This window comes from Crotalus tigris, unplaced genomic scaffold (genome assembly GCF_016545835.1).
Source record: "Crotalus tigris isolate CLP2741 ecotype Arizona unplaced genomic scaffold, ASM1654583v1 scf7180000018053.2689490, whole genome shotgun sequence".
NCBI classification, from domain to species: Eukaryota; Metazoa; Chordata; class Lepidosauria; order Squamata; family Viperidae; genus Crotalus; species Crotalus tigris.
This window is the reverse complement of record NW_024096796.1, coordinates 1612471-1640261: the sequence shown is the minus strand read 5'-3', so window position 1 is coordinate 1640261 and position 27791 is coordinate 1612471. Positions and strand designations below refer to the sequence as shown.

Genomic DNA, 27791 nt, shown 5'->3' with positions numbered 1-27791 from the left:
TGAACTGACAGACCACACTCAATTACATGTACCTGAGAAGAATTACAATGGTGTCCCATCCCATTTTGAATATTTGGTACATGGTTGAAAGGAACAAAATCTTGTTCATTTTATTTTAAAAGTGTGCATGAAGAATAAATACAAACAAATAGCCAACTCCAGCTTCCAAGCTAGTTGGAAATAAGTCACCAAGAATAGTCTACATTTTATGAGATTCTGTACTTCGATCGACTCCAGTGGAGGTTGCAGTAATATAGGAGCCCTTCATTTCTACTCAAATTGAACGCCATCTGGAAAGAGCTTACATTTTTGCCTTTTCCTTTGCTCTTTAAGCAGACGAATGCTCCAGTGATTAAACAAATCTCATGGGTAAATTGAAAAGAGAAGGGTTGATTTAATCTGAAATATCTTGATGAAGTCATTTCCATTCAAAGGAAATTAGAAGAAAAGCACTGTGTCTGGTTTATTATCAGAGGAAAATTTAAGTACAGGAGGGAATTTAGTCATACCCATGAAAATCAATAGTAACTTCCTTTCCTACCACTTATTTTCTTTCATTTAATTATTTATTGCCTGAGTACTGACTCTGATGCAACCAAAGTAGATGATTATTTAAAAAAATAAATATTATGATTAACACTAAGGGCTTGGTTTCAGATATCAGACTGAAGATGAGTCAGCGGAAGCTGATTATACCATTTTTCTTCAAGCAATCATAGTAGAGTCACTGAATACTGCAACAGCCAATAACTATCTGGAAGCTGTCCTTTAAAATGAGGGTGATGAATAGGGTAAACTAAATAAATCACTTTGCTTCCCTGGAGTCTTGGAGTCCAATCCAACAGACTTGCTTGTCTACTGCTAAAGATCCTGTGATGAGTTGTGCCAGCCATCTATTCCTGAAATTAGAATGGAAATTAGAATGGAAAACTTGAAGGCACACCGTCCATTGTTGACATGTTTTCTGCAGTGGTCTGTTTTGCAAAATCATTCATGAAGAAATCAAAGTGTTATCTATTTCTGGCACTCTTTCTCGCTCCTTTGGATAGCCAGGATTGGGAACATCTTGAATATGTAAAAGTCTTTTCTATCAAGTCAGAGCAATACTGTAGTTTGTAGTTTCTTCTCCAACTTGCTTGATTCACTCCAGGGTATTACAAGTCCATCTCCAATCCAGAGACTGTTTTCAAATGGAGATTCTGGTAGTCTAATAGACAAAGCAAAACCATCACTTATCATCCCAATCACTATCTTGCAAAATATAGAAGTTACAGAAGAAACTTCTGTTCAGAATCCAAACTAAAACTTAATTATTCTTTGAAAATTAAGCTTTTCCAAATTTTACAATTTAATCCTTTTTAAAAAAAAATGCATTATAAAACCTACACATTGAGAACAAATAATAAAGCCTATGTTTTGTGAAACTAGCATACCAAAATGTACTGTTAAGGAGGATTGCTCACACACCATGTACACAGATGCATTTATTAAATGAAACGCTCACAAAAACCCTAATTTAAATGACAGTCAATGTCTATTGCTATTCATTTCATGGATATTCCTATAAAATTATCTTAGCAATAATAAATAATCTAGTCCAGTATTTCTAGGCCTTGGCAATTTAAGGCATTTGGACTTTACCTCTGAGAATTTCTCAGCCTGAAATGGATTTCTGCAAGAAATAAACAAGTGGGTCCAAGTATGCTCCATTTTTTGTTGCCCAAATTATTAGTTCAAGATTCCACATTTCAGACATTAAGATGCACCAACTGTTAGTCATCAGATTTCTTTGTGGATTGAATAGCTTGAACAGATATATAACTTGTACAACTATCTTTCTCACAGATGACATTTTTTTTGCATTTCATTATATTATGCATATAATTTTAGTTGATGCTTCTCTGTATAAAAGTGCTTCAAGGTCTTAAACATCATTGAATCCCCAGCTGTTTCAGATGTGTACTCATCACCTATCTGAATCAATGTTCCCAACATTAAGTAGTATATATTTTTGCAGAAATATATTATTTAAAATCAGTCTGAATATTTTGCATTTTTAAGCTGTCAAAAAGTTAGGTGAAAAGACAAGCTTAAAGTTCTACAAATAATACTGTTCTCACACAAATGAAGCCAACTGACCCAGATTCAATCTTGTAATAATATTCTCTAATTATTTCTCTTCCAGGATCATTCTGTGTTAAGAAAGCATAAAGAAATAATGAGCAGGGGGTTGGACTTGATGGCCTCCAAGGTTTCTTCCAACATCACGATGATGATGATGATCATCATCATCATCATCATCGCACAGTCAGCCAGATGTTCAGACTGGATTTGGCATTTTGTCTACCTATCGAGTCCTTACCTGAGATAGGCAGATGTGGATGTTTGATGGTATTACAGATATTGTCACAGGATGGAAGCAGTTCCTAGTAAGGCCGCTTTTTGCAATTGACTAATAGCGAATTTGTCAATGCCAATGGTGTTCAAGTGGTGCTCCAGTTGTTTGGGGATTGCACCCAAGGCACCTATTACTATTGATACTACTCCTGTTTGCTTTTGCCACAATTTTTCTGTTTCTATTTGTGGGTCTTTGTATTTTGTTATCTTCTCCAGTTCTTTCTCGTCTATTCTGCTGTCTCCAGGCACTGCCACATCCACTATCCAGACTTTTTTGTTTTTCTTATCAACAATTGTTAAGTCTGGGGTGTATGTTGCAGGTGCTTATCTGTTTGAATTCTGAAGTCCCATAGCAGTTTAATTTTATCATTTTCTATGACTTTCTCTATTTTATGATCCCACAAGTTTTTGTTTACAGGCAAATGATATTTTTTGCAGATCTTCCAATGCACCATTGTTGCTACTTTGTCATGCCGCTGCTTGTAGTCAGTCGTCGTATTATTATTATTATTATTATTATTATTATTATTATTATTATTATTATTATTATTATTGATCATCGCACAGTCAGCCAGATGTTCAGACTGGATTTGGCATTTTGTCTACCTATCGAGTCCTAACCCAGGACCTGGGATAGGCAGATGTGGATGTTTGATGGTATTACAGATATTGTCGCAGGATGGAAGCAGTTCCTAGTAAGGCCGCCTTTTGCAATTGACTAATAGAAAATTTGTCAATGCCAATAGTGTTCAAGTGGTGCTCCAGTTGTTTTGGGATTGCACCCAAGGAGCCTATTACTATTGGTACTACCCTTGCTTGCTTTTGCCACAGTCTTTCTATTTCTATTTGTAGGTCTTTGTATTTTGTTATCTTCTCCAGTTCTTTCTCGTCTATTCTGCTGTCTCCAGGCACTGACGAGAAAGAACATTATTATTATTATTATTATTATTATTATTATTATTATTATTAGGTTTTTCTGAGCTATTTTTGTTCTAGGATTTCTTTATAAAATTAGGCTTGGGTTTTATTTTATACCTAAATAATTATACTAACAGAAGTATCCCATACTATCAAATCAGATTTTCTAAGTTGTGAGCATCAGTACCAGAGCAGTTTCTATGAATTAATCTGTATTATGTATCTTGAATACACCTAGTCTATGAATATAGGATGTTGGAAAAAGAAGACCATTTTTTTTAATCTCCTTAAAGTGAGAAAAAGGAAGAATTCTGCATGATTTGCATTTCTTGGCATTATCCTTTCAAGTAGTTTTACCAGCCCTTTGCTGCCCTTGTGCAATAAATATTTATTACTTACAGTTCTTATAGACAGATTTCATTCTGCCCACCCCATTCTGTTCCTCTCTGTTTATGATTTATCAACTAGTCCCAGAAACCTCTAAGTCCCATTATATAGCAGTTTCTTGCAGCTATTATATATTCAAGATTGTCTCTTAAGCAATCCTTAGTTATAATTTTAGACTGTTTCCCTAGAAAAAAGTCAACAGCTACAAAAGTCTAGATTAATGTCTCTGTTAATTTTACTGCATGCCAAATATAATGATAGAGATAAATTATATCACCAATCCTGAAATAAAACAGAAATTCAACAAAACAATTAATCTGCACTGTATAAAAACAATGTAATAATTAAATTATATTGAGGCAATAATACATAAAGTTCAGGGAACAAATAATAGTCTTATAATAAATCATCAAACTATAATTAGGTTCAGTAAAGTCAATCACATTGCAAATCAATGCATAACAATTTTGCCCTAATCTCATTTGTCAAAATCAACTATTGTAGTCAGAGTTAGTCAGTTATAGCTGGTAGAGGAGACAGCAATAAAACAGAATATGAAGGATTTATGTTATTTAGCTACCTGGCTTGCTCATTTGTACATCTTACAATTTTATACATGTCATCTATCTGAAAAAATAGACTTTAAATAGTCTTTACCAAAAAAAGAAAGACACACTAGCAGTTGCATATTTCTGCATGTCTTAACTAAAGAAATTTCTGTCCATAGAGATTGGGGTGCTTTCTGCTAACAACAAAATAACTCTGTGAAATAGATTTTTTTTTTTAATGTGGTTTAACTTATCTGGGAAAGGTCTATTGCAAACAGACTTTAGATGAGTCACAAGTGAAACCTATCAACATGACAATGCAGTGAGCACTGGATATGAAGATATCCCTAGAGGGCATAAAGGGTTCAGTGGAGCAATTAAAAAGAGATGTACTCTCACTAATGAGATTTTTCCAAAAAGGGAAGCTTGATCACGTTTTTTAGAACAAAGTGGAGAAGTTATTATGATTTGACATTTACTTGGAGAATGTGAGGTCACTATTGAGATTAAGAGACAATGAAAGGAGTATGAAGATGAAAAATCAAACTGAAGTTCTTAGAAAAAGAAAGTTATAGTTAAAACATTGCCTGAAACTTCTTTGAACTAAGTTAGTAGAAGGAATAATAACAGTACTTCCCTTATTTACCAAGGCACAACCAGTTCATAAGTGCATAAAGCTACAAACAAATCAAAATTCAAAACATTAACGGCTATCTCATAGTCGTGTCTTTTATTTACCATTCTATCTCCCATACAAGATAACTGGGGATCCGTCAGAAACCATTAAGCAGATGTTAAGGTCAGTATCTTCCACTGCTTGTCATTAACTGAAATTCAGAAATGATTGTAACTATAAACATGGAGTCAGCATGAGTTTGTTTAATCCCAGAAGACAAAGGAAGGTCAAAGAAACAGTTATTATGCATAAGTTTCATTGTTTGCAAATGAACAGAATTTATATTGGTTATAATTTATATCCTTTATTTGAGGATCCATTTATCAAATTGGATTTAACTACTGACTAGTTAGTCATATGTTTGGAAATTTGCTTGAGCTAATAGTTTATGGCATAAATTAAACATGTGAGTTAGGTGTATGCTACGCTCCAAGCCATAATGCAATCCACTAGCCATACTACAAACTCACTGTCAGACCCAGCGTGAGTCCTACCTGTGTGTGGTCCGGAGTCCGGCCTTCTTACAGACGTTGAACGGTACCTGCTTCTCCAAGCAGTCCTGTGTGAGCTGAATCAACGGTGCCGTTACCGGAATGCTACCGGTGCCTCCACAGTGACGAGCGGACCACGTGACCAATTAGTATGAAGAACGAGAGAACAGGATACACCGGGACTATACGGGACGGACACGCTGACCTGTGGATGAACTATCACGCTGGGTCTGACAAGACGTGGTCGCTGGGAAGATGGGGCGGGGCAGAGGCGCGGTTGTGCCGCTACGCTATGGAACCGATGGACGACACATGGGGAGACAGGGTGTGGTGCAGGTGGGGTTGTAATCTACGGGGGTAATTGGGATAATTGGGGCGTGCGCGGTGGGTGTGGTGACGGGTTGTATTTAGGACACTGGGATGGGGAGTTTCCCAGAGCTGACTTTGTTTTCAACATAGAGCAATAAACCCTTGTTGACTACTGCAACGTTCCTGGTGGCTTGTTTGATTCACGCACCAGCAGGACGTTCTTACATTCACCTAATGCAGCTTCCCTCAAACAATGTGTATCCCAGATAAGAAATTTCACTTTGTAAAATTCTCTAGCAACTGTGGCTTTTCCTAAGAATTTTGGAAGTTGAAGTTCATGTAACTGAAAAATCCTGAGATTGAGAAAAACTATTTGATGGATGTGCCCAGGGTCTCCAATATATGCAAAACCTATGGCAAATTTAATGTTTCACATGCAGTTAATTAAAACGAGATGAAAGCATTATTGATCTTACGTTATGAACATGATAATGCCGTTCTCAAATTGATGAAACTAGTTAAATAACTGGCAATTTTTTTCCTGGTCCAATTAATGAACAACTCTTCTATATGTACAGGAAAACAAAATTCATATATTTAGGAAGAATGCCCGGAGAAGATGGTAATGACAAAATTATAGACCAAGCCATCTATTTATAAATCATTGAAAACAAGAATATCATCTCCAAGCATGCTATGAAGTCCTCATTCACTTTGATGACCATCAAAACAACTGGATCCTGAAACTTCCAGTGAGGATTCATAGCAAATTAGATTTCCTGAAAGAACAGAGATTGGAGGCTAGAAAGTGAATTCTGGTTGGTGAAATCTTTCCAGATAAAGACAGATTGTGAGTTTGCCTACTTCTACTCTGAACAGCTAGTCTCCTTGAATATACTGCAGGAAATGAGGGTTTTGCAGTCAGCTCATGAGTTTAGTGGCTGGGAATCAAGGAATTTATTTATTTTTATATATTTATTTATTAAGCTTCTATGCTGTTCATTTCACCAAGGTAATTTCAATCAAGCTCACAACATAATGAACTCTATATGGACACAAGGTTTGTACTAGTCTTAAATTTGTTAAATACCTTGGGATGTAACTAATTATAGCAAAGAAAAGATTTTCTAAGCAATAACACTGTCAACTTCTGAAACAAGTTGCCACATAGGTTGGCAGGAGGAGGAGGAAAGAAAATGAAAGTATGCTAGACTAAGCACAGAGCGGTCCCATGGGAAGCAAGGTCATTCCCACAGATGGTGAAAGGAGGAGCAAAGATGAGTTGCAGAGCCTGCCAATTACTTTCATTGGGTAGCATGATTTATAGCAAAATAGAAGGGAGGGTAATGTTACATTTAGTTACATTGAATCTCTAGGGAAAAATTTAGAGTTGGTTTTACTTTTGACTATGCCAATATTATGTATCCAATAAACATGTGCTTTGAAGAAACTTCAAGTCTTGGAGTTCTGCTTTATTTGGTTTCATTAGTTGGAACCTTGAAAAATGCTTCTTAAGTCAACAAAGAGAAAAAATGATTTTAAAGATTTAAAAACTTTTAGCAAAAAGCTGATCAAGGAATGGACATAAGAAAATTTAAAACTGATTAAAGGGATACTTTTTTTGAAAGATTAATTTTTGATGAAAGTGCTTTTAAACAAGTTGGAATAAAAATAGACTAACAAACCAGAACCTTGTGGGAATATTTCTTGTTTACCATTAAACAGTGCAAACAATAAAGGTAAATCAGACTGTGATGCTAACTGTAACTACAGAGTACCATTTTGAGACAAAAATATTAAAGGAACAGGAAGACAAAATTAAGCTTGCCTTTTCTTTTTCCCTTGCAATTATGGCACTCTCATTTTATACATATTATTGTAATATTATAGTGGCAACCACTTTAAAAAAGTGGCAAAATATGGAGGGGAAGACCAGATTGCTAGAGCAACCTACAGATAGAGAAATTTTTTGCTTTAAAAATTTATGAAGAACTGGGCAGTAAATTAGCTGAATCATTTGATACCAAATTGAAAGCTTTTAAAAACAATAGATGAAAGACATGAAAAAATGAAAGAAGTAAAAGGCAGAAAGCACTCTAAAACAAATTCTGGAGAATAAGATAGAAGTTATAGACAGAGAATTGGAAAAAGAAGTAGATAATCTGGCTCTACTGTATTGAGAGAGAAGGATATTTTTTTTGAAATTTAGTACAATCCCAGAGAATTCTGATGAAAATGTTAGAGAAAAGATTATTAAACCTTAGCCATTTTTTTGGATTGAGATGAAAATGATACAGAGACAGACATTGATAAAGTATATACAATAATTATAAGATTTATGAGAATAAGGAATGTTTCTAAGGATTTTAATGTAGACAAGGGATCAAATTTGCCTGCAGCATTATAATATAAGACTGAAAATTGATAATACAGATGTAATTGTTGTTAAATTCCTATTAGAATCTTGTGTAAGTGGAAAAACTATTCTTTTTTGACTGACAGATTGAAGCAGATTGAAAAATTCTGTTTCAATTGGGCAAACTGGAAGGCGTGATTTTTACTTTTACATAGCAGAGATTTTTAGTGAATTCTGTCCAGAAAGTGAGAGTAGTTCTAGAAAATTTAAAGGGAAATTGGGGAACATTCAAATGGAAGTGTCAGATAAGACTACACAAAAATTTCCATAGGTACAACAAGAAACTGAAAGAGATTATATTGAACAAAGAACCAAAGTATCATTGGCTTGATTATGGTTTATAAATACTTAATATGGAATATAAATATAAATGGAGCAAATGCTCGTTAAAAGAGAAAAAAAATCATTATTCGGGCAAAAATCAAAACAAAATATATGCCTGCAAGAGAAATATATTAGAAAAAAGGACAATAAATTTTGATGGACATTTTAGGGTTGATTAATAATTGGAGTCAGAAAAAATAATTTAAGAAAATATACCTACTTATTTTTAAAGACACAGATCATTTTCAAGAATAGATATTATTCGGCTTTCAAAGAATTTTGCTACTAAGGTTTCTAAAGTACAGATATTACCAAAGACCTTTTTCAAATCATAATCATTTCCTTATAAAAGGAAATCTAGCTCTTTTAGATGAAGACTAAATAGTTGCTATAGAACAGTGGTTCTCAACCTTTTTAATGCCGCGACTCCCAACCGGTCGTAAGTCGAGGACTACTCAACCGGTTGTAAGTCGAGGACTACTCAACTGGTGCAGCACCATTTGCAGAATAGGACTTTTGGCGGGCTCAGCAGGGCAGAGACGGCCTGGACAATTCCTATTGGCTTTTGAAAGCCAATAGAATTTGACTCTATTCAAGAGAGTCTATTCTATTGGCTTTCAAAAGCCAATAGAATAAAAGGGAGTAGCACAGCTAAGGAAAAGGGGGAAAAAATGGCGGACTGCATTGTTTGGCGACCCCCATGAAATGGTCGTTCGACCCCAAATGGGGTCCCGATCCACAGGTTGAGAACCACTGCTATAGAAAGAAGAAATAATGGAGGACTGTAAAAGAAATTAAAAGAGTTTTTGAAAATAGCTTAGATAAAGGTGCTGATTTAAGAATAGTGTAGGATGCAAATAAAGCTTTCATAAGAGGTTATTTTATACAATATAATAATGAACTAAAAAGAGTCAAGAGAAACTAAATGCTATTTTTGATAAAATAAAGAGAAAAGATGAACTAAAGGCATTTCCAGAGAAAATAGTTTTTCTCAACAAATTAAGCTTTTACAATGACAGTTATCTATGCTATCAGTAAGAGAAATGGAAATAAAATAGAGCTATGTGAAGCAAAAAAAAAAATGAGTTTGCAAACAAACCAGAGAATTGGTTGGCATATATATTAGTTACAAAAAGAAAAGGAAAAGAAAATGATACAAGGAAATTACAACAGGGAAATACTGTATTAATGGATAACTTGACTATACAAAAAGCATTTCATCAATCTTATTACAATTTGTACAAAGGAAGTGACATTGCTCTGAATAAAATAGATGCTTATTTAAATAAACAAAATTTACTGAACATTACAGACAAACAGAGATTATGAACAGACCTAGAATAATAAGGTTAGTTTCTGAAGCTGTATAAAATATTAAAGCCAGGAAAGTGCTTGGACCAGATGAATTATCAGAGTCTTATAAATGTTTTGTGGATGAACATTTACAACCTTTACAAAACAGAATTAATTTATCCTACAGGGGAAAAAATGTCAGAGATTTGAAAACAGGCCAATATAGTACTAATACCTAAAGAGGGTGTTTTGTATTCCCCTTGGCAAAACTCTAGTATCCCATGATAGGTTAGCCGCTTAGATTTGCCTTTAACATGACTTTAACAACAAACTATTAAATAATGATTATTACTTGATAATGTAATGTAATCATTGTAATGATTAAAATGGTTCTCAGCCATTCTAGCTGGTATACTGGAATGATTTTGTAGGAATTTATTCAGAGGATCAATGTGGGTTTTACCTAAAAGACAGTTTAAAAGAGAATGTTAGAAATGTGTTGGATATTTTGGAATATTTTGATCAACATAATGAAAAACAAGCCACACTGATTTTCTGGGATGCAAAGAAGGTATTTAATCATTTAAATTTGACTTCCTTGCTCAAAATTTTAAAATTTTGGAGAGAATTTTATAAAATGGAAAAGATTTATTTACACTCCACAGAAAACACAAAAAAGTTGATTATGGAGATCTAACAAAACTCTGTGAGATATAAAAAGAAATAAGAGGGGGATGGCCACTGTCTGTTGTCTTGTTTATTTGTATTCTTGAAATACTGAATAAAGATATACAACAAGTAGAAGGGGTTAGGGGAGTAAAGATTTTAAAAGAACCTTAAAAGTTTTTGCAGATGACTTGGTGTTGGTTTTAAAAAAAACCTTTAAAGGGAATTAAAACATTAATGGTCAAATTAATGAATTCGATACATGAGCAGGTTTCAAAATTAACAACAGAAAATCAAGATATTAACCAAATAATATGAAAATCAAACATCAAGCAGAATTAATGAGTAAAACAGATTTTTAAGATTGAGAAGAAAGAAAAATATCTGGGTAACAGTATGACAAAAATGAATGGTATTTATTTTAAAATAACATGTTAAAACAGGGAATGAAGTTAAAAAAAACATGTATTAAAATGGAGAAACTGCAATTGTCATTGCTGGGAGAATTTCTATGAAAAAAATGAATGCCTAGTCTAGATTGATGTTTTTATTTCAGAAAATACATGTTTTGACAAATGATGCACCATTTAAACAGTAACAGAAGGAGAGATCTAAATTTGTGAGGCAGGGAAAGAAATAGGAATTAAATATAAGATGTTACAACATGCAAGGAGAAAGGGGAAGTGTGTCTACCTGAGCTGAAATTCTATTTTATAACTTGCAGTTTGGATGAAAGGGAGGATGCTGCTGAGAAAAAGAAGGTTCTTGGAGTTAGAAGGACACAATTTGGGATTTGGATGCCATGGATATTTGCTGTATGATAAATCAAGTTTAATGTGGATTTTAAAAATCATTATGTTAGACATGCCATATTGAAACCATGAAATAGATTAAACCCAGGATGAGCCCCCAAACCCCTTGGCAGCTTTCAGCACATGAAGCATTTTACAGATAAAAAAATAACAGGCAAATCTAAGTGACTAACCTATCATGGGATACTAGAATTTTGCCAGGGGAATAAAAAATAAAATCAACAGAAGAACTGATAGCAGAGGGATATAATTGTTAATGGTTTTCCTATTTACAGGTATTAGAGGTATATGACTCAACTGTTTGCCTTCAAATAGAAAGTGGTTAAGTACATACATTTATTTATTTAAGCATTTCACAGAGAGAAAATCTTCAAGTTTTGAGTGAACATTTCACATTGCTTTTATTCACAAGCCCAATACTTATATTTTGATTTATATTTCCAAGATTACTTTACTGTATATGAGGCGATAGAGTGCTCCAAAGTACATGCAGTAGTAAGCCTTATGATAGGGCTGGATGAATCAACCCACTAAAATGTAATTTAGTCTGAGTTTAAAATTACAATAAAATTAAACCTTTTTCTGAGAAAAGTTGAGCCAGATTCTGATCTTTATTAGCATTTGCAGCTCCCAGGGTGATTATAGAGAAAGCAAGGGAATTAAAAGCTCTTAATCCTTCTGATACATTATTTTTCCTTAAAGGATGGAATTAATATTTTAAATTACATAAATCAATTTTCAATTTGCCTAAAAAAACAAATATTTAGAATTAGTTTAGATATTGATGTCTAGTTTGCACATGAAATTTATTTTTTAAGAAACTCCAAAGCAATTTGATATTCAGCATGCATTTTAATGTTTGAACTAATCATGAAAAAAAATGCTGCTGGTTTGATTGTTATAGAATATGCTGGTTGATTTACACAATTAATATTGCTTAATAGAAATAAGTGCACCCAAAATCATTTGGGATATAAAATGGTCAAAATTTCATAGTTCAGAATTATTATTTTCTGAAGGAAACAAATGAAACTGAACTAAATCATATAATTAAATTATTTGAAACATACCTATTCTGCTTTTAGGACATCCTAGCAGTGCTTAAAAATGCTCAGTAAAGTTTAAACTCAATTAAAACTTCAGAGAGCTAATAAAGTGTCTCATCAAACACAAACTATAAATCAGACAGAAGATAAACTAGATGCTTAGATATAGCAAAAAGATATTTAAGAGAATGAGATAACCCAAACCAGTAAAAAAAAAAAAACAAAAAAAAAAAACAGTACTCTTACATTCATTTAGCAGGACTGCTTTGATTCTAAGAAAAATGGAACCTATATACTGAACTAGAACACAATATTTATGTGTCTTTCTGCAAATGTTTTTCCTTATGATATCTTTCTTAAGTTTAATTTCAAAATGCTTTTATTGTACAAAAATTTGTTGTGTACAAAATAACATTTTTTCTGTTGAATATATTGAATTTGTATCAATGATTTTTAAATAAAAATATACTTACAAAAGGCAATAGAATATGAATCACACAATTTGAAGACAGGAAATCTCTAAGAAACCCTTTAATAGGTAGATCTTTGGATCAAATAAAATTCACTATCAGAGACATTGGGAAAATACATATTTTCCTATCTATTACTTCTTTTCAGTTTCCTCTCTATAACAACTACTGAAGTTTGACATTTGAAGAAAGTATTGAAGAAAGGAAAAAGAAACTTTACAATAAATGGAGTCATTCATCACACAAAGTCATAATGTGGTTTGTTTAATTTTGGCTTAACATGATGTGTGACACCTCTCAGTACTATTATTTGAGGTTGATGCAGTGATACTTTCCATGACCCCAGCTGGTTTAAGAAGAATGCTCTCTCAATATATTTTTGTGGGGAATTCTTGAATATTAGCTACCAAAAGAAAAAAGGTCATGATTTTTGTTAAAATATTATACATGTACAAATGACAGATTAATGGGTTAATAAAAATCCACTTGAGCAAGTTGTAATTTAGAAATATTTGGGAATATTTTTCAAATTACAAAATTCATAAGTGGCAAAGAATATCCCAAAAAAGTGGAATATCCATGTTAATTTTCATTTTTGCTGTATGATAATTATTAAATTCTTTTCAAATTAAATATGTTCAAGACAAAATTAGTGTAGGTAATTTTTCTTTCTGGAGGTGGGTCAGTCTAAATCTTTAAGATCTATATTCTCAGAGCTTTGTGTGCGTGAAGACTGGGCTTATATTATACTATTACACTAACTATTCTAGTTAGCCTGGCTTATTTTAACTTTGTTGCATAGTTTTCAATTTGTTTAGAAGAAGTATTGAAAGTAAAACTTTAATCATGTAAGATGTTCCCTGAATTTTTGAATTCCCAAGATTCTAGAGAATCAGAACCATTCTCAGGCAACATATGAACATAATGGCAACTGGGATATAGTGAAATTCCCAGGGAGCATTGTAGGGGCATTAGGGAGCATTGCAGGGGGAGCATCCAGGATTATTTTTGTATTGAACCAAATTCCTAAAGGCCTTTACATAGGCCCATTTATATATGCTACTGTCAAATAAGTTAGAGGGGATATATCATAAAATCCCATTCACTGAGCATAGTTTATATTTTTGGAATATGCAGTGGTAGTGATGATGGGACATATTTTTTCATACAGTCTGTATTATATAATTATTTGTTTTAGATAATAATAATAATAATAATAATAATAATAATAATAATAATAATAATAATAATAATAATAATAATGTTGGAAGGGACCTTGGAGGTCATTGAGTCCAACCCCCTGCTCAGGCAGGAACCCTACACCATTTCGGACAAATGGCTGTCCAGTCTCTTCTTAAAAACTTCCAGTGTTGGAGCATTCACCACTTCTGGAGGCAGGTTGTTCCATTGGTTAATTGTTCTAACTGTAAGGAAGTTTCTCATTATTATTATTATCTTAATGAAAATGCCAGGCAAGTCTAATGAATGCACATATTTCTCTTTCTTTAATCAGATTTTTGTAATTTCTGAAAAATATGGCTAGGTTTAGTTCTATTGGTTCTTCTACATGCAAAATATACCAGTTTGAATTAATTAGCTTAGTAAGCATTATTATGGTCTTTATCTATTGGTATACAAATAACTCTTTTAAAACAGGCATTATATATCCTATAATTGTATCATTCCTTTTGTTTCTGTGTCATCTTAGGGATCTGACAAATATTTATTTTTTTATCAAGTAGGTATTATACATATTGTGTTATATAAACACAATGATTCAGTTGTGTTAACAAATCATGGATACAGCTAAGAGTAGCTCAGTATGCTGTATAAGCTTTTGTCAATACCGTGTTATAAAAATGGGTGATCTAATTCAGTCTTCCTATGTTTCAATTATTATTGTTAACATTAACATGCAGATAAAGTATTTATAATAAGAGAAAATTTACAGAATCACAGATATTTGTAGAAGAATGCTCATTCTTGGTCATCTTTGCATATCTATTGCCTCATTTTCACAGAGAATTGGTTACCATGCAAGTAATTGAATACTCTGTGTCAGAAAGAAGGAATTTAATAAAGAGCTCAGACGTTTTCCCTAGACATTCAAACAGAAGAGACAAAGTGTAACTAAAGAGTTCTTTGAAGAATATTGGAATACAATACAATGCAATACAAAAGAACATATATTTTCCCAGTTTCAGTCTCCTAAGCCTCCAAGTTCTCACTTTGATTTTAGGTGTCCCAATCTTGAATCTAATACATTAATATACAGAATAACAGAATGATAGAACAATTAGAGTTGGAAGGGATCTTAGAGGTATTCTAGTCCAATCCCCTGCTCAAGCAAGAGAGTCTATACCATTCTGGATAAATGGCTGTCCAATCTCTTCTTAAAACCTCAAGTGATGGATCCCACACAGCTTCTGAAAGCAATCCGTTCTATTGATTAATTGTTTTCATTGTCAGAAAATTTGTTCTTAATTCTGGGCTGGATCTCTGCTTGAAATTTTCTATCCATTACTTTTTGTCTTGCACTCAGATGCTTTGGATAGGTTGACCCCTCTTCTTTGTCACAATCCCTCAAATATTGGAAAGGCAGCTATAATGTCATTCCTAGCCCTGCTTTTCATTCTAGGATACTGCTAGGTTAAACTAGAATAGACTTTAATGATTTTATTTGTACATTTATTTTCTTTGTGTAAATTCCAAAGGAGATGCTATATGAATTTGAGCCAAAAATTTGGCTTCGAGAAAAGAAAGGAAGAGTGAAAAAGGGTGTCCCAATAGACTTTGAAGATTTTAATTTGGTCTAGTTCAGTGGTTCTCAACCTTTTTAATGCCGCGACCCCCAACCGGTCGTAAGTCGAGAACTACTCAACTGGTCGTAAGTCGAGGACAATGCAACTGGTGCAGCACCGTTTGCAGAATGGGACTTTTGGCATGCTCAGAAGGGCAGAGACAGCCTGGACAATTCCTATTGGCTTTTGAAAGCCAATAAAATTAGACTCTATTCAAGAGAGTCTATTCTATTGGCTTTCAAAAGCCAATAGAATAAAAGGGAGTAGCACAGCTAAGGAAAAGGGGGAAAAAATGGCGGACTGCGTTGTTTGGCGACCCCCGTGAAATGGTCGTTCGACCCCAAATGGGGTCCCGACCCACAGGTTGAGAACCACTGGTCTAGTTAGTGTTCAGGCATTTCAAATCCCCACAGAATGTAATACTACCCCTATTTAAGGGAAGCGGGGCTCCTCTACTTCCCTTACAGTTTTTTTTTTAGTAAATATCTTTTTGTTTTTGTTTTGGAAATTGATAACCAGCCTATTCTGACAGGATTTTTTTTTTCTTTTTATAGATTTTTTTTAAAATAACCTTGATCTTTATATTTTACTTTCGGACAGTTAATTTAATTGGTGATTTTGCTTAAATTGATTAATTTGTTGAATAAGAATAATGCTTATCTGCAAATGTAGAAATAATTGTTGAGCAGACAAAATAAATCTTCCAAAAATTTTATGCACCCATTCAAGTAATTTAGCCACACTTCTAGCTTTGCAGGGGATATTTGACACCACTGAATAATGAAAGATCTCAAGACAGTTGAGATTTTCACTGAGTGGAATACATTTAAGTAAAATCCAGTCCCTATATTGTTAGAGATATGAGTGGTGTGATGGCCTAGAGGCAGAGCTCTCATCCCAGGAGGCTATGAGTTTGATCCTAGGTAGCGACAGATATTTCTCTCCCTGGGTGCAAAGAGAAAATATCTGCTGTGAGCTCCACAGAGGTGTCAGGAAGGGCATCCAGCCAGTAAACTCTCAGCTCCATTTAGTTGCCCTGACTCCACCCTGATGCAAGGGATTACAGGGTTGTTAAAATAAAAATATATTGTTAAAGATATATATAATGACTCTTTTGAAAAGAGGGCCCTATAATTAATACACTATGAGACTTATACAACCATTATAAACAGAAAAGGCCTCCACATACAATGTGAATTATTGTTCAATATCCTTGTCAAATGGGGATGCCAGAATGTTGACAGCTAGCCTTATACAAAGATTATAGAAACATTCTATAATTTACTAAGCACAAACTGATTTCATGAAAGGATATCAAGTCAATGGACTACAGTATTAGATTTTCCATGAACATTTTATCACTGTATTCTGATAAAATGGAAATCTATGTTTTATATTATAAAATATAATATTTACAAATATAATATATGTCATGTATGTCATGACTGTTAGATGTGGAGAAAACATTTGATGTGGTGCAAATTATAAAAATTTGAAAAAGTTGTCAAAATGGATTTTTTCCATCCAATTTTATCTCTTTGATAAAAGTAAGTTTTTAATTCTTTCATTTGGGTAAATACCAATGGGATATTTTCCTGTAATTATGATGTAGAACTCATCTAAAGTGTTCTGCATCTGCTTGAATATTTAATTTGAATCACATAATCTGTGACATTCAGAATATTTGTGTTATGGGAACTCAACATAAGTTGTAGCTATCTATTGACAGTATCTTGAGCATTTTTAGTGATTTTCAAGAATGTTTACTCAGATTTGTGGAAATGGTAGAGCAATTCTCTAGATATACAATTATTCAGAACAAACATAATATTTTGCCAATTAGTAATAAGATATTTATGGGAGTATGTAGAAAAACGGCTTTCATTTGTAATATTTACTGTACAAACATTTTTGAGGAGAGAGATTCAGGCTTAAATGCTTAAGAGATAATTAGTAATGGCAGAGAAATGGGGACATTAAGAGATAAATATTTTGGGATCTAATAGAGAAATATAAACACAGTAAAAATAAATATGGGTTCAAGATTGATATATACATTGATATTAATGGCCTTTTGACTCCACTCAGATATTTTAAACTCACCAATAACCTGATGGTTAATTTTCCATGGGATGGTTACTCAGGCATAAAATAGCCAATGCATATATGCCATATAAGGAACAGTATACACAGCTGTATACTTCTTTCAGATCAAGATTGGGTTGTAGGACTATACTTATGGGCATCCACAAGAAGAAACTAAGAGTCAAGTGAAGTACAAATGATACAAATATACATTGTTTAATGTGCAAAACTATGTCATTGTGGCAATACATGCATTTAAAATATAGTGATAGCTTTCCAATTCCAAAATATTATTATCTATCTATCTATCATCTATCATCTCTCGATCTATTATCTTTTGATCTATCATCTATTATGGTCTTACTTTAATGCTAGGATTTCTTTCTAAATTTTGAGTATGATAGCATGAGCTTGCAGAAATATTGCCAAAAGGACCCTGCAAATATCTGCTTGTAAACAAAAAACATTTTCTCTTTTCCCAAGCCCAAAAAAAAAAACCATTAAACAATAGCATGATATTTTTCTCATGATTGGGTTTAAAAAACAAACAAGTCAATTTTTTTTGCCTTTCATTTGAATACAACTTTCTTTTTTTCAGACCACTAAAATCTCTAAGGACCACTACACAAGAGAGGCTTTTGTAAAGTAAAAACAATTATAGAGCTCTGAATTGCAGAAGCGACCTTTGGCTTCAGTATCTCTGGGATACTTCTATGCTTTAATTAACAGAGACTATAAAGAAGCATGATGTTATCTGGGAGAAAATAAAATATACATTAAATAAATAACATCTATATTTTAAATATTTCTGTTGCTTTTTCCAGTAAAATCTTAAAGACAACTTCTATCTATCAATAAATGCTAAAAATAATCTTTTTAGAAACTAAACAAAAAAATATTTAAACAAAAAAGTTTAATTTTAAAAATTAGTATCCTATAAATAATTATAATGATTTCATTACCCCATTGCTCATCAATTGTAAATTCAACAGAATGATAAAGTATACTTAGGGAATGCCTTTTCAAAAACTTGCAGCAAGAGTACTGATGCACTTTGACAAAGCATTTATAAAATGTGGGGCTGAAAAAGTGTCCCCCCACTTTTATTACTTTGTTGTTCTCGTCAGCTCAGATTCTCAGATAAACATATTTCAGGGGAAATGAGTCCTTCAAGTGACCAGGAAAATCCTTAATCTTGCTGTAATTATGCCACCTTCGGATCTGTAATACCAGAGTGAGTTTTACTGGACAGATGCAGAAGACTTGATCCCTTTGATTCCTTTTTCATAAACTGTATATACTTTAACATTTTTACCAGCCAAGCCTACTGTTCCTAAGCAATTATAGTCCAGTCCCAGATTTTAATTCTGGGAAATGTCAAATTCCAAGTTTGTATCTAAAACATGACGAATTACAGCTGTTATCACAGAGAAATATCCCAACTATTTATTTGCAATGGGTAGACAGTGCATTCTTTGTTCTCTTAGTTTTTCAAGACAGCTGAATTCCCAATATTTAGTTAATTTAGCCAGCAATACTACAGGCAAATGTGGATCCCAGGATAGATATCAGAACTTCCCTCATAAGGCATGTTAGAGAAGTCTGTTACCTTCTCCCAATTCCCTACACCATATGCAAATACATACCCCTAGCACTAAATATCTCTCATAAATGTAGGATTTCAACACTTCCTTTCCCCTGCCCCCAAGAGATTGGCATCTTTACTCCTACCCATAGCTTTATTCAGCTCAAGGCAGGGAAACCTTTACTGGAGATCATGATGTGACTACATTAAAAACTGTACACTTCCTTGGATTTCTGTTGAATAAACAAGAACCAGCCCAGTTTTCAATATCCAAATCAGCCCAGGCTAAACTCACAATATATTGAAGGCATCATATCTGGGAAAATTCCACCCAGCCAGGGGAGAGGAAATGGGTTTTATGAGCTTCCATCCCATTTTGTGTATTAGAAATAATTTAAGATTAAACTCAGCCTGGCCTAAATCTATGCTAGAGTTATTTTGTAAATCTTTCTAAAAAAAATTATATGAAATAACTCAATTCCTCTCTTCTCAGTCTCTTGCTATTCTTAAAAATACTTTAGTTTTATATTCACTTAGGTGAAAACTTTCAGTATCCCATTGCTTTATACATTATTCTCAGTAAAAATTGTACCTCCTAAAACTCTGTGGAAGAAACTGTTTTACTGGCACCCAATCAAATAGCCTAGGGCTCTTTTCTGCACTTTGATGTTTGTAAGCAAATCATTTGCACTTAGCTTAATACATAGATCTCATCAAATAATCTCTTCTACATCAGTGAATAAACACACTGAAAAAAATACATTGAAGATGAGATGCCGTTCTTTAAATTATATTTGGGCACAGAGAGAAGATGAGCTAATACAGGCCTGAATAGCATGAAATTATTTCTTCTCAAGGCAAATCTTTGGTTCTTCGGAATTAATGAACTGTATAAACATTAGACAAGCTAAGCTTTTTGCATGCATTCACAATCATGTGCATAGTCCTTGGGTGCACAGCCATCAGGATCACATGCTTGCTTGTGTCCTTTTTGATTTTGTTGAATCTGATTGGGGAGATAGAGAAAGAGATATGTCATTATATAAAAAATGGATAAATTCTATTTCTTCCAATAATGCCAGCCAGGGATATTTCAAACAATTCACTGAAATATTAAAAAGGAATGTTACAGTGTTGGAGCAACTAATGGTGTGGTTGTTTTCCATTGCTGGAAACTCTACCTTCATCACTCTACAACTTCCTGGGATTTTCCCTCCTCCTTCAATCACCTTGGCATCATTTGCCCATTTTAATGAACAATTGAAAGGGATGGTTTTGCCTAGAGCCATCACTTGCTTTTTTTTCCTTGTTACAAAAGGAAATGCAATGAAGAAATAAAAGCAGATGGGCAACTGTTATGAAGTACTGATTCATTCATGCAGTTGATCTTTCCTTTCTCTCCATTCCATCATCCCTTTGGACTGTAGTGAGGTCATTCATATGAAACTGCAATACAAGAAGAGAACGATGAGGCTGGTGGTTATGTGGAACTTCTCTTAGGATGCCTGAAAAATTCTAATGTGAAATGATCTCACCTGATTGGAATTCAGCTGCTTGGAAATTTAACTTTTCTCCAAATGTTGAGACAATTCTTGGCAGAACTGAATAGAATTCTGGGTTTAAAAAGACATCAGAAAAAATAAGATTATAAACTTTGCCCCCAATTGCCTAGCCAGAAATGTTTTAGAATTTCCATCTATATATTTTTTTATAGTTTTAATACTCTGGGAAATTAGGATATTCAGCTGAAGTTCTTAGAAGTGCAGAGAAATTAGGTTAGAGACCAGATGACGCTTGTTCCACATTCCACAACTTGACTACTCAGTAGAATATGGCATAATTTAAATCATGTTCCAATGTCATGCCACTGAATCTTTTTAGTCCTTGCAGCACTTGATAGTAGCTTGCACTGATGGGAATTTGAATTCAATCATATTCTCCAAGAGCATCTTACAGCTTCTTAATGAAAGCTATAGACAGATAGAAAGCTATAGATAATGAATGCTATAAATCAGAGGTGAAACTCAGTGGGAAGAGAGATTTCCTACAGCCAGACTATCTTGGCAGACTCTCTTTTGCTTTTACCATACTTACCATGGCTACTTTAACATCTAATTGTCTGTAATTTAAATGAAATAAGAAAACTTTGAGAAATGCAAGAGAATTCCATGAGGCCAAATAAATAATGCAGTCAGCATTATTTCAGCAAGTATTAATGAGACCACAGCAATGCATACAGTTCCAGCCACACTACTTATATAGAAGGCTCACATGTAATTACTTTGCTTTAACTGGCTCTTGACAATTCATGTTTGTATTATTGGCAAATCTTAAAACATTAGCTTTATTTTCAGTAGGACTAGTGTTGGGCTGCACAAACCCTGATCACTATATGGTAGCAAAGAAATAAAATAAATACTACTCTTTGCTGCCATCTTGGGCCTGTCCCTGAATTCTGTAGCCCAGATCTGGCAGCCCAAATTTTGAGTGGTAAGTGAAAAAGTAATTGGCAATTGAAAAGAAAAGGTCACTGCAGACTGCTGCAAGTTTTGAGTGAAAATGCCTAGTTAAAAATCTATTTGGTAGTCACACAAGATTTCTGGACAAAACAGAAAATTACTATGCCAATATTTTCAGCTCTGGGAAAAGCTATATATTTTTCTAAGCAATTAGCATGTTTATAGACACAATATAATTATAGCTCTGTAACGTAAGTGAAAATCAATGTTCACGCATCACAAGTGAGGTTATTGAGTACCATATGTGACAATCAGCCTAAAAATAAATGGTTCATCTAGATTCTAGATGCAATGTCTCAGAATTTTAGGTGCTTCAAAACTGCCTCTTATGAAAGTCTAAGTGATTATTAGATAATAGCAGACAGATACAGAAAACTCTCTTTGCTGCTATCCAGTGGTTATCTCTACCTACAGTCCAGATGTTATACTCTTGACCAAGAGAAAGAACAAAAATGAGTAGTTGATGGCAGAGAAAGAAAAAAAAACAATATCTACAAAAAAAACTTCCCAGGTGATTTAAAAAATGAAAGTTATTATATTACAAGCTTCTGACATGTAAAATAACCTATGTTTCTTCAACAGGCTTAAGAAAAATCAAAGACAAAAAAAGGGGGGGAGGAAAAAAAGACAAAAGCCCCCTTAAAAGAAAAAAAAAAGATTCTTGCATTTTATATAAATACAAAATCTGTTATATTGTTTCAAATAGAAGTTCCGGTCCTTTCACTCAAAGAATCAACATCTCAGTGCCATTTTTCACCACTCTTAATTAAAAAAAAAAGGAAGAGATAAAAAATATACACCTCAGCGTGGAGAAGATGAATAAATTACATGTAGAGTAAATAGAGTTGATACGGGATTTAAAAGTATTATTTAGATTATGAATAATTTTTAGTTTTTTAATTTGGAATTGCTTATATTGTTATATATATATATATTATTTGCTTAAATTTGTTTTGTATTCGAGTTAAAGTATATTATTGATTTTGTTATTTGTATAGTTGGATAAGTTTATTTAGAATTTGTTTGTTTATTTGTAACCCTGTAAGCAGCTCTGGGAAGTGAGGGGGGGAGGGAGGGGGGTTATTTTAGGGGGGATATTGTTAAAAACTTGTATAAAACTTTTCAATTAAAAAAAAGTATAGAATTGAGTGGAACAGATCAAGGAATGAGGCCAGAAATAGATATATTTGTTACTTATTTATTAATAAGATTTATAAGGCTGCCCAAAACAGCATGACTTTGAGTGACGCAAAAAAAAGCAAATCAAAACCCCCTGCACCAACCACATAACATTAAATATGAATATAAAATATAAATATAAAATGGCAACAAAACAAAGCAATCCAAAGGAGATCTATTGCATTGGCTCCAATCCAATCCTATAGGAACATCCAGGCTTTAATGATTTTCCTAAAGGGGAGCAGAGTTGGGACCTGTTTTATATCAGGGGAAGATCATAGAACAGAGGCAATCCCTGAAAAGACACACTTGCTAGGTCCCATAAGATGACAACTCTAAACAAGAGAACCTGGAGCATAGTCTCTCTGGGATGGGGTGGGGAGAAGGAAGTCCCTTATGATTAACTGACATTTGGATCTATCCATAACAATCTAGCTACAGTTTAACCTCAGGCGGCAACCCTGCCCAGATATGTAAAAAAGTACAAGCACACTAATATTCCCTCTTCCACAAATTTTACTATGCTGGTTTGCCAACAAAGATAAAATATATGAGCTTGTACCTCCTAATGACTCATATTTGCTAGGTTAGAGGTGAGTATGTTCTTCATGAAGCAATTTGTGTCATGTAGCTAAACCGGATTACAATTTCGTTTTACTCTGGTTAGAGCAAGCTTTCTGCTACAATCTTCTTCAGCCAGGAATCTGTAAATGTATTGAACTACAATTACCAGAATCTCAACCAACATTTGTATTAAATCAACAGCAAGGGACAATACTTTCATAGCTATGGTTCTTGCACAGTGTAAGCAGCAGGCTATGAATTTATCATATTTACTACACTTCAAGAGGACTTACAATCCTCAAGTAGGCTACATGTATAGGTCCTTGCTTAAATGATGCTCTTAAAGAATGCATGAAGTTGGCATATATCTCCCTATGGCTCATGCAGGTTAAAAGTAAATACTATTGTGTATTGCCAATGTGTTGCTCCAAGAAAAATGACTCCATCCTACATAAAAAAAATTTTTAATTTATATTGAATTCATCTCTATAACAAAAACATTTTCTTTAATTAGAAAGCTTCAGACATAACAATAGTTATAGAAATCCAAAAATTATTCTTACTAAAAATTACTCCAGGCCAAACTCAAACAATTTACACAATAGTCATTAATAGTACATAAAATAAAAATACAAACAAAAAGAAACTATTTCATATCCTAGTGTAAGGAATTAAATAAGCAGCAATAATTAAATAGAAATATGAATTTCTGACCATTTAACTGAAATCTGAATATAGTTGGGGCATATGCATAGCTTGCTTGACTGGCCAATATTTAATACTGTACAACTGACTGTTCAAACTGGCTTTGTTGAAAAAACAGTTTTATTTAAAGTGATTTGAACATGGAGCTGGAATCTATAGCCACTTTTTCATAATGGCTTGTGCCACTTGTATACTAGCTAGATATTTGACAGATACAGAATGGTTGTAAAACTGCACTATAAAGATTAATTTTAAATCTCTATAGTTTGATTTATCATTACCTCTTCTGTAGCACTGCAATCAATCAGGATATTTAGGGATTGTGCATATCTATATAGATACAGCTGCAGTACTATATATAAAGAAGTACAGTTAAAATAATAAGTATTTGGTGATAGCCCCAGTTTCTGATTGACCAATATAGCTAAAGGGTCTTCATTCAACCTGAATAGAAAACTAGTACATAGATAGAAATATTTTGTATAGATGTATGCAAAATGCACAATGAAGGACTTGGGAAGGGCAAAATATAATATAAGGCAATGCTAATAAATGCAATAATAATATATAGCTTTGGAAAGTCCTGACATTTGCAAAATAGAAAAACTTCCAAAGTAATACAAGGAATACAGCATGAACCTACTTAGAAGTGAATATGGCTTGGCTGTTGAATGTGTATATATGACATTTATGCATGTTTATGGGTAGAGAATTAAAAAAAACCTGGTTGGACAGGAGGAATGGAATAGAATATACTGACTGTAATGCTAAACAGGAATAATCGCTCCATTGCAGCTTTTTGACATAGATCCCAGTTGCAGTTTTGGCCTTTGAATTTTTTAATAATGAAATTAAATATTACCAAGGGGAAAAGAGAAAGGGCAATGGTCCTGCAGGATATCTTAACTTATTAGGAAACTTTCTTGCTGTAAAATAGTGGTTAAAAAAACTGTAAATCTGAGAAAAACCATGAAGTTATCATTTTGGTCTTTGAAAAAAATGAAGAATCTATTTTGTTTATGTAGCTTGCCAAATAATTTTAGACCGAAAAGCTTTTATTGATCAATATGGATGCAACACAGTACACATGTACATGTAAATGATTAAAGCAAGGATACTTTGCAATGACTGTAGGTATTAAAAAGCACAAATCACTTATAAACTTAATATATTCTGATGAGCTGAGATTTACTGGATTTTCCATCCAGTGATGTTCCTTATGATATAAAACTGTATTAAATTATCTATAACATTAGTAGGAAACTACTGCTGTTCATAAGGGGTTGATATAGCAACACATCTAATCTCTCTCTCTTTCTCTCTCTTTCTCTCTCTCTCTCTCTCTCTCTCTCTCTCTCCCTCCCTCTCCCTCTTCCGCTCCCACTCCCTCTTCCTCTCTCTCCCTCTCTGTGTTTGCAGGCTCTTTCGTGATGAAGCTCCCCCCCCCCAGTATAGAAGTGCATGGCTCCTGTCTTCTAGTAAAGATATACTAGGCCAGTGGTTCTCAACCTGTGGGTCGGGACCCCATTTGGGGTCGAACGACCATTTCACGGGGGTCGCCAAACAACGCAGTCTGCCATTTTTCCCCCTTTTCCTTAGCTGTGCTACTCTCTTTTATTCTATTGGCTTTTGAAAGCCAATAGAATAGACTCTCTTGAATAGAGTCTAATTCTATTAGCTTTCAAAAGCCAATAGGAATTGTCCAGGCTGTCTCTGCCCTGCTGAGCCCGCCAAAAGTCCTATTCTGCAAACAGTGCTGCACCAGTTGAGTAGTCCTCGACTTACGACCGGTTGAGTAGTTACGACTGGTTGGGGGTCACGACATTAAAAAGGTTGAGAAGCACTGTACTAGGCTGAAAACTAAACTGATATTTGTACTTATTAAGGGACTTATAGAATTTGTTTGAGATTTCTCTTGCCCCACTCTTATTTATTATTCTTCAATTTCAAAAAAAGGATCAAGGAGCTGTGATTCTAAAAAAAATAAAAACAAATGACAGTATGAAAATACCCCCATAATGTAGTTGAGCTGAATACATTTTATTTCTGATTGGAATTGCTTTATTTGTGTGTAAACATTCAAAGCTTCCACAGAAAGTACCTAAATGACATTCTCCTCATGCTTTTCTGGGAGCAAGCCTTATTCAGACCAGGAGAACTGATGCTGAGCCAGGCCAAGATATTTACCTGCTAGTGACAGATGAGGAAACAATGCATGTCCATCAGAGCTGGTCAAATTATTCTTGCCTGTGAGATAATCCAGCAAGCAAATATTCCCATGAGCTTCCTTTTACTGGCAGTAAAAATAAATAACTAATGATTTGCTGCCCTTTCCAAATACCCCACATCAGCTGCCTGAGGTACTGCTTCCTCCGTAAGTGACTGAGTCTTTTTATTTTTATCCTCTGTCTCATAGTGTTTCTCAGCATGCCTGATTATAGAGCCATCTCTTCGCCAGCGATATGGAAGGGAACATATCAGTTATCTTCCATCTCAAAGTTCTGTTTCATTTTACAGTCTGCTAATGACACAGAGCAGTGGTCAGAGAGATTGCTAGCTAGCTAACAGATGATTTAAAAAATACTCTTAAGTGTGGTAGATGTGCCTTTCCTTTAACTAGCTCGGGGGTGGGGGGTGGGGTTGGCCAGCTGGATTGGTGCCTGCTATTTTTATAGGACAGTTTTCCCTGTCCTTCCCTCAAACCTTCTTGAGCAACCTCTTTTTATCAGGGTTTTGGCATCATCTCAGAGCAAAATTCAGTCTCAACAAGGGTTGGCAATTTGAATAATTTTTAATTGATTCAAGTCCGATCAGATCCTTAACTCATATTGTCTCCAATTCAAATTAATGTATTAAGCTCTGTCTCAAGTACGCAATCTGGGAAGTCTAAGCCTTTTGGTACTTCCTTGAACCAAAAAGTGGAATAGGGCATATTTGATTCAGTGATCAATGTGTTCACTCTCATTAGCTTTGCAATTGAACCACTACTGATCACCCTAATGATAGCCTTTTGGATAGGTTTGGAGCTCAGGGAACCAAAAGAGGGGGGAAAAACATGCATTTGCTTTTATGTGCAATTTTATTTCATTGTTACCCATTATTAACAGTCTTGAGTTATGACACAGCTCTGCCTTGCAAATGAATTGCAGCCCAATACTTTTATTTTATATCATTGCTATTCTTTTTCTTGCTTGACCTCTTCTTCTCTAGTTTGTTTCTTATACTTTCCTTCTTCTTCATTTCCATTCCTTCATTTCCTCCCTTTCTATGTGTAATATAAGGTTTGATTTGGTTTGTTCTCTTTGATTTTTTTTTATTATTGAAAAGTTTTATACAAGTTTTTAACAATATCCCCCCCTAAAATAACCCCCTCCCTCCCTCTCCCCCCTCACTTCCCAGAGCTGGTTACAGGGTTACAAATAAACAAACAAATTCTAAATAAACTTATCCAACTATACACATAACAAAATCAATAATGTACTTTAACTCAAATACAAAACAAATTTAAACAAATAAAATATTAAAAAAACAAAAATAACAATATAAGCAATTCCAAATTAAAAAACTAAAAATTATTCATAATTTTAATAATACTTTTTA

The 27791-nt window shown here is 33.8% G+C and overlaps 1 long non-coding RNA gene across 1 annotated transcript; it reads right to left on the bottom strand.

Annotated features, from left to right (window-relative positions):
* Positions 1-17037: 17037 nt before the first annotated feature.
* On the bottom strand, positions 17038-23980 carry LOC120309676. The gene is made up of 4 exons (XR_005557147.1): positions 23485-23980; positions 20760-20837; positions 20406-20670; positions 17038-20230 (listed from the first exon to the last, which is right to left on the bottom strand). It is a non-coding gene; the product is annotated as an uncharacterized LOC120309676 (long non-coding RNA).
* Positions 23981-27791: the final 3811 nt, after the last annotated feature.